This window comes from Lynx canadensis, chromosome F1, assembly GCF_007474595.2.
Source record: "Lynx canadensis isolate LIC74 chromosome F1, mLynCan4.pri.v2, whole genome shotgun sequence".
NCBI lineage: Eukaryota > Metazoa > Chordata > Mammalia > Carnivora > Felidae > Lynx > Lynx canadensis.
Window position 1 is genome coordinate 52,410,214 of NC_044319.2, and position 6,643 is coordinate 52,416,856.

The 6,643-nt window shown below is 35.1% G+C and overlaps 1 pseudogene; it reads right to left on the reverse strand.

Moving 5' to 3' along the window:
• Positions 1–5,018: 5,018 nt before the first annotated feature.
• LOC115504852 lies at positions 5,019–6,365 on the reverse strand (annotated as a pseudogene).
• Positions 6,366–6,643: the final 278 nt, after the last annotated feature.

A 6,643-nucleotide genomic window follows, 5' to 3' on the forward strand; every position in this document is an offset into this window, starting at 1 on the left:
TATCTAAGAAGTGAAGAAGCGAAATTTAAATGCTACCCAATTCCAAAGTCTTCCCACGATATTTCAAAGAGATACTTTTATTTTAGGGAGTAACCACTGTAAGTCATGGCCTCATGTGGGAATTCAATTGGAATAATAATGTTGGCTCTTCTTTGAAGATTTCACTCTATCTTCCCCCTAAGAGGAGATAAAGATTTCCCTGCAGATATCCTTTTTGAGTCAGCCAGCCTATCTATAGAACACACACTTTTTTCTATTCCATGCCTTAAGTTAGAGAAACTGTTCAGAGATCTTGTGGTTTCCCTGCTCTGACTGTGACCAATGGAAAACTTCATTCTGGGGTCCAGAACTAGAAGTCCACGCACTTTGAATCAATGTTGATTTTTTCAGTAATATTAATTATATTTTCATCTTTGTTTTCCATGTGTTCATCTCTCAATCTGTTCCAAACTCATGAAGGTAGAAGAAGTACTATTATTTTGTCCCCATCAAACTCTACCAACTGTGTTTGAATAGCAACTTTCAATTTCCTGTACTTAAATTTACTCAATAGTTCTTCATGTGAACTCTTTTGGCTGCAAACGATAGAAATCTGGGTCAATCTAAATTTAGTCATATGAAAAAGGTTAATCAATCAAATTGCAAGAGAGTATGGAATGCAAGCAGGTATTGGGAACACTGAAATCATAGACTTGAACCTTCTGATCTCTTATATCAGCTTATTTTTATGTTGCCTTCACTGAAAACTCTCTCCATGTAGGGAGAAACACCGCCATGATGCTTCTGATGCTTAAATCTGTAATCCTGTCTTATAGAAACCATAGCTGCAGACAGAGTAGCTAACAATAATAAAGTAACAATAACAACTAGTATTTTTATTTTAAATGTGCTGAGCACTTTAGGTACAGTAATTCTTTTTATCCTCACAACAGGCTTACAGGATGTTCCCAACAGTATGTCATAGTGACACAGCCAGTATTGGGGAGCAGCTCTGAATATGCTCAGAGTTGGCTTGCCAACCTACACTGCTTAGACTGCTCCTCCCAATTATATACTTCTTCTCTTATTCTGATTAAAAATGCAAAACTGCAAAACTGACAAAATTTGGGTATTTTTTTCCTAACAATATTGATCTCAAACATGGCCTTCACTGCGTGAACAAGAAACTATAAAATTAAACGTCATCTCTAGTTACATGGGTAAGTTTGAATTTAAAACACAATATTTGGCAAAAATGTTTTTGATCATTTTTATTTTATGAAAAGTCCATGCTGGTTGAGTTTTTCATTTCTCAAAATTTACTTGTTACCATGTAGGCACAGTTGTTTACTGGATAATTCAGTAGCATAGGTTATGAAAGCTGGAATGCACATAAAGAAAAACATACAATTATGAAATATTTAATGGAGATGCCACAATGTATCACTTCTTTAATACTTGATATTTTACCATGAAATTTAGGTTGGCATTGGCTTAGAATTAAAACTTTGGCACTTCTGATTATAACAAATGTTAGCAATACTTCTTAATTCTTAGTGACAGGATGTAGTTGAAAGAAAAAGAGAAGAATTTTGTTTTGAATAAGAAGGATCCAAACAAGAACACGGTTGTAAAAATAAAGTCAATACTCTCATGCATATTGTTATCTTTGGTAGAGTGAATGTGTTTTAATAATACAAATCAGAAAATATGAATTGATAGGTATAAATATTCTTACAGATGACAGAACATTTGAAATGGGGAGTGTCTCAAAACCTAGAATATTTGGTTACTATATATACGGTTATCTATCAAGATTAAATGAAAATATTACTTATGTTTTGGTATTTCCTCTGTATTGGAGGAAAGAGCATGAACATCTTACAAACTATTAAGAAGTAAAATGAGTTTTTTAAAGTAGGGTTTTTGTCAGTCTTTGTAGTATCAGTTAAATGTGATCATGAAAAACATTAATCCTAAACACACCTTTTTGTTGGTTTCAACAACTTTCCAGCATGTGCCACTGCCTATTCAGATGAGAATTTCTCTTTCTTCAATCTTTTTTCATTCTGTTATTCTGTGACTCCCACAGAGGCCCAATGTCATGGAATTATCTTTCTGTTACAAACAAAAATAAAACAAGCAAGAAAGATATATAGAAAGGCAATTCCCCTTATATAGCCTATTAAATTAAAATTGTCATGCCCAAGTGTGCGTTGAATATTCCCACAACAAAATCCTCCATGGTTGTCATTCCTGAACATCCACATAGAGACTTTGGTTCTTTCATGAAGGTGAAATGCAATATCAAGCCTCTTACGTCTCATACTGTTCCCTGAAAAATGTCATAAGTCTGTAACTATTTTTCTCACTCTGACTCTATGTATTTTAGATATGTGCTGGAGATATATTAAATGTTTTGTGGTTTAATCCAGGACATATGATTATGAAATTGAGTTCAGGAAATATCAGTACTGAAAGTCCTGTAATTCCCTTTCTACAACTGAAAACTTTCTATGATGTTAGTATGTCAATTATCCTTTACAGAAGTTCCCCAATTCATTTCCACTAACGTTGTACTCACTAAAACAGATTTCAAAAGTAGTATTTTCATATACTTTAGAATGTACTAATTCTGTAAAAAAACAAAACAAAAACTAAAAAACAAGCTTCTACTTTTTCAGTTATGTCAGGGCCACGGTTTGAGGGTTGAAATTCTTCAAGGAGCAATGAAAAGCCAATGTCTTTTTAATATATAACCCTACTATTTAAGGCAGTTTGTTTGGGTTTTCTATTCTTGCAGCCAAAACATGCTCTCTGATTTCCAAGTTTCATTGGCTAGCCTGGTGCTTAACTATAAATAGTAATAGGCACATTATTTATCTTCCCTTCCTGGATCTAAAATTCTGCTCCCCTACCAACATTGTTAGAGTCTCACTCTGTCTGGCCAGCTGGTTAGTTTCTGAGAATTTTCTCTTTAGACTTTGGAACAATTTTTTTTTCTTCAGTTAAATAATCACAAGTGCAGATGTCTTTGAGGGCAGAGTAGGTAATGTAAAAGGTGTAATGCCAAGGGTAATGAAAGGTGTTTGCCAAGGGTAAGGGAGTAGAGCATGTTTTTCAGACTTTAGTTTGAACTCAGTGGGCCATAGTCCTTTTAAAGGCGAAGAATAAAAAAAAAAGAATAGAATAGACTAGATCAGAACATAAATGTAGTAAGAGTAAGGACTCTTTTGTATTTGTGTGTGTGTGTGTGTGTGTGCGCGCGTGCATGTACGTGCGCATGTCTGTATGTGAGTGACAAGATTGGGGGTGCGGGGAGGGAGACAGTATAGGCTGGGGTAACATAAAATATGTCTCTCACTGTTAGTATTTTCAAATTTTGAAACATACTGAAGCAGATAATATCTGCTCCATTTAGAAACATTCAAATTTAAAACAAAATCAATAAAACCCTGCTCTAGCCAAAGAAAATACATATACAGGTGTAATTCAGTCTAGATGCAACAGATATGTGATTCCAAGTATGTACAACACTAATTTATTTTCTATTTAAAGATGATCAGGAATGGATATTTTAGAATTGAAATATTTACACTGAATTTACCTGTGCTTATTAAAGTTCCAGTACATCCTGAACGTACTGAAGTGATTATAGATATTACTAGGTCATCTTCATTTACTTTGCTCCATTTCTCACTTCTCCCTGAGTAGTTTATATGCATTTACATATAAAATTCAAAATCTTGTCACTAGGTAACAAATTGATAGTCATATAAAAAATGCTATCTTGTGACATCAGAATTTTTTAAAACTACTTTAAAAGCAAGGTAACCATAAAATAATGTGTTAATATATGTTCAATGAAAGATTATTTACCAAAACTTTCTGATCTCCTGAATTCTGTCTTCTTGGTGAATACATTGTATTCTTGCTGCACAGGTAACCCAAAAAGTAAATATCTTCTTTTTCATTTGATGAAAAAAGTATGCATTCAAAACATGTATCTTGGTGTACCTTGGTGGCTGAGTTGGTTAAGTGTCTGGCTCTTGATTTTGGCTAAAGTCATGACCTCATGGTTCGTGAGACTGTGTGCCACATTGGGCTCTGTGCTGACAGCATGGAACCTGTACAGGATTCTCTCTCTCTCTTTCTCTCTCTCTCTCAAAAATAAATAAATAAACTTTAAAAAAGATAGTTTTAAAATATGTATCTGAAATGATTTTTTGAACATAAAAAACTAAATTCCCAAACTAAGCTTTCATAAGCATTACAATTGATGACTGTTACACGAGATAACATTCTAAATCAAATATTCAGAAAATCTGATAAAATAAAAATTAGTTCACACTACAAAACTCAAAAATGTAATCTGTGTATCTTTTCCCTTACAAAAGGAGAAGATACTTATGACCTAGAAAGGAAATACACTATTTTAACTTTTGTTTTATTATAAAACTTAAAACGGTAGAAAAAAACCAATCAACTTAAAAAACCGGACTGCCTATCAAAGCATTTATTACTTTGTCATGATAATTAAAATGTTGCCTTCTTATTTGATAGAGTCAGCTCCCTCATTTTATAATTTGCAAACTATATTGCTCCATTGTTACATTTGTACATAAACACTTTTAAACATAAATACCAAATTCAGGAAAATAGGAATAAGATAGATTAATGTAGAAGCCAAGAACACGGAAGAAAAGACCAGTTATTTTTCAAGTGATCATCTGAACTCCTACTTTGGCCTTTCACTGTGTTATAGGAGCCCCCATTTCGCATGTCACTCGGTCTACAATGTCTTCCTGTGCAATTCTGAAACAATCAAAACATATTTGCATGAAATGCATCCTGCCACCATCACTTTGGGCTTCATTTGGGAACAATTTGGAAACAGCAGTCTGGATCACCTGGATATTTAGAGGAAAGTTTTGGTGGATGTTTGCTTGGACTGGTGGCTTTCTCTCTCTTTAACTGTTCTGTATTTTTTACATTCATTCTTTGGTGCTCAGGGTTCCTCTAACGATGAAGTTATTTTGCTAAACTCTTGTTAACAATAATTCTGTTCCATCTGACTGAGGCATGTTTTCATAGGGTTTTATTTCTTTAGAACATATAAGAAGACTCTTTTCCAGTCCTGCTAATGGCTCTAACTTCTGCCATAGCCTGTTGCTTCCACTCCACATTTTTTCTTTCCATGCTCCTTCCTTCATGACCTCCTCTTCTTCCTTCACAGCCTCTTCTCCCTCCACATCAAGTTCATCTTTTAATCTCATTAGAGTCAGGGGGAGTTCTGGGTGTTTGGAGGGGTAATTTCTCTACCATTCCAGTTCTTAATTTGGATTTGTTTCCTTCTTTCATGGCACCAAAGACAACCAGTATAACTTTATGTATGTATGTATGTATGTATGTATGTATGTATTTATTTTTAATTTTTTTTCTATATCTCCAATGTGATTTCCAGTTTTTTTGTTTTGTTTTGGTTTGTTTTTTCGTTTTTTTGTTTTTTTTAGTTCTGGTATTTCTGTGGGCTTTACAGTTTTTATCAGCCCTTTACGTCTGTCCTTGTTTCCTCAGTCGCAAGTCCTTGAGTAGTCTCTTCTGTGACACACATCTAATGCACTCTTTGATTTTGTTTGTGACATGAAAGCATCTAAAACATCTGGAGATGGTGACTCTGACAGAGCTTTCCTTGAGGCCTTTAGCCTCTCAGAGATTTTAGAGAATTGTTTTTCCCTATCATTTAACTTTGCAACAAATGGCTAAAAGGTCTCTGACTTCTTGTCAAATTTTCAGCCTTCTTCATTTGGTTCAGAGGCTTCTTCTCAACCAGTTCAGTCAGATCAAGGAAGCTGTCATCATCATTACCATAAGAATCTTTGTCTTCCCAGTTTTTGGTTTTCTTTTTCCAAATGATCTGCCTCCTGACTCAGCAGGAGTCTCAAAGTGCATAGGATCCAACAAGCTTCCAGTGAACACTATCATTACGTCTTTTTTCTATCCTGAGCCGACGGCTTCAGCCTTTGGTTGTTTTTTGGTTGAATATGATTTTACTCCAGAGAGAGAGAGAGAGAGAGAGAGAAGTGCTGTGTCCCTGTTCATCATCAGATTCATACTCTAATTTTTCTCCTTCTAAGTTAAAAAAAAAGGAAAACTCCTCTTTTAGATCCTTTATATAAAAGATGCCTCTTTCTTGCTGAAATTTGGAGGCAATGGGTTCTTTCTATTCAACTTTTAGCTTCTACAGCATCTGTTTTTATTTCCCAGGTTCCACCTATCTCATCTTTACCAGCATTTCTTTTCCTTCCAGTAAAATCCATTTCCTCTTCTTCATCTGGGTCTTCTAACATTTTCTCCAACATCCTTTGTAGCTGCTTGCCCAGTTTCTCCAATGGTCTTACTACTCACTTGAATCCTGCCTCTGTCTTCCTCTTGTCCCTGCAGAATAAACAGCTGGTGCTACTTCCAAAGCTCAGAACATGCTCCACATGGACCAGACAATGGATGTGCTGTGGCATTTAGATTTTTTTGAGAACAATGCCATCTCTGGGTGCATCCCAGAACAATAGAGAGAAGACAGGTCCCTGGTGATAGCGTTGCATCCGAGAGCTGGATGGTTTGTGTGCAACATGACAGTGTCTGAAGGTACTGGAAGGTGCTCTGG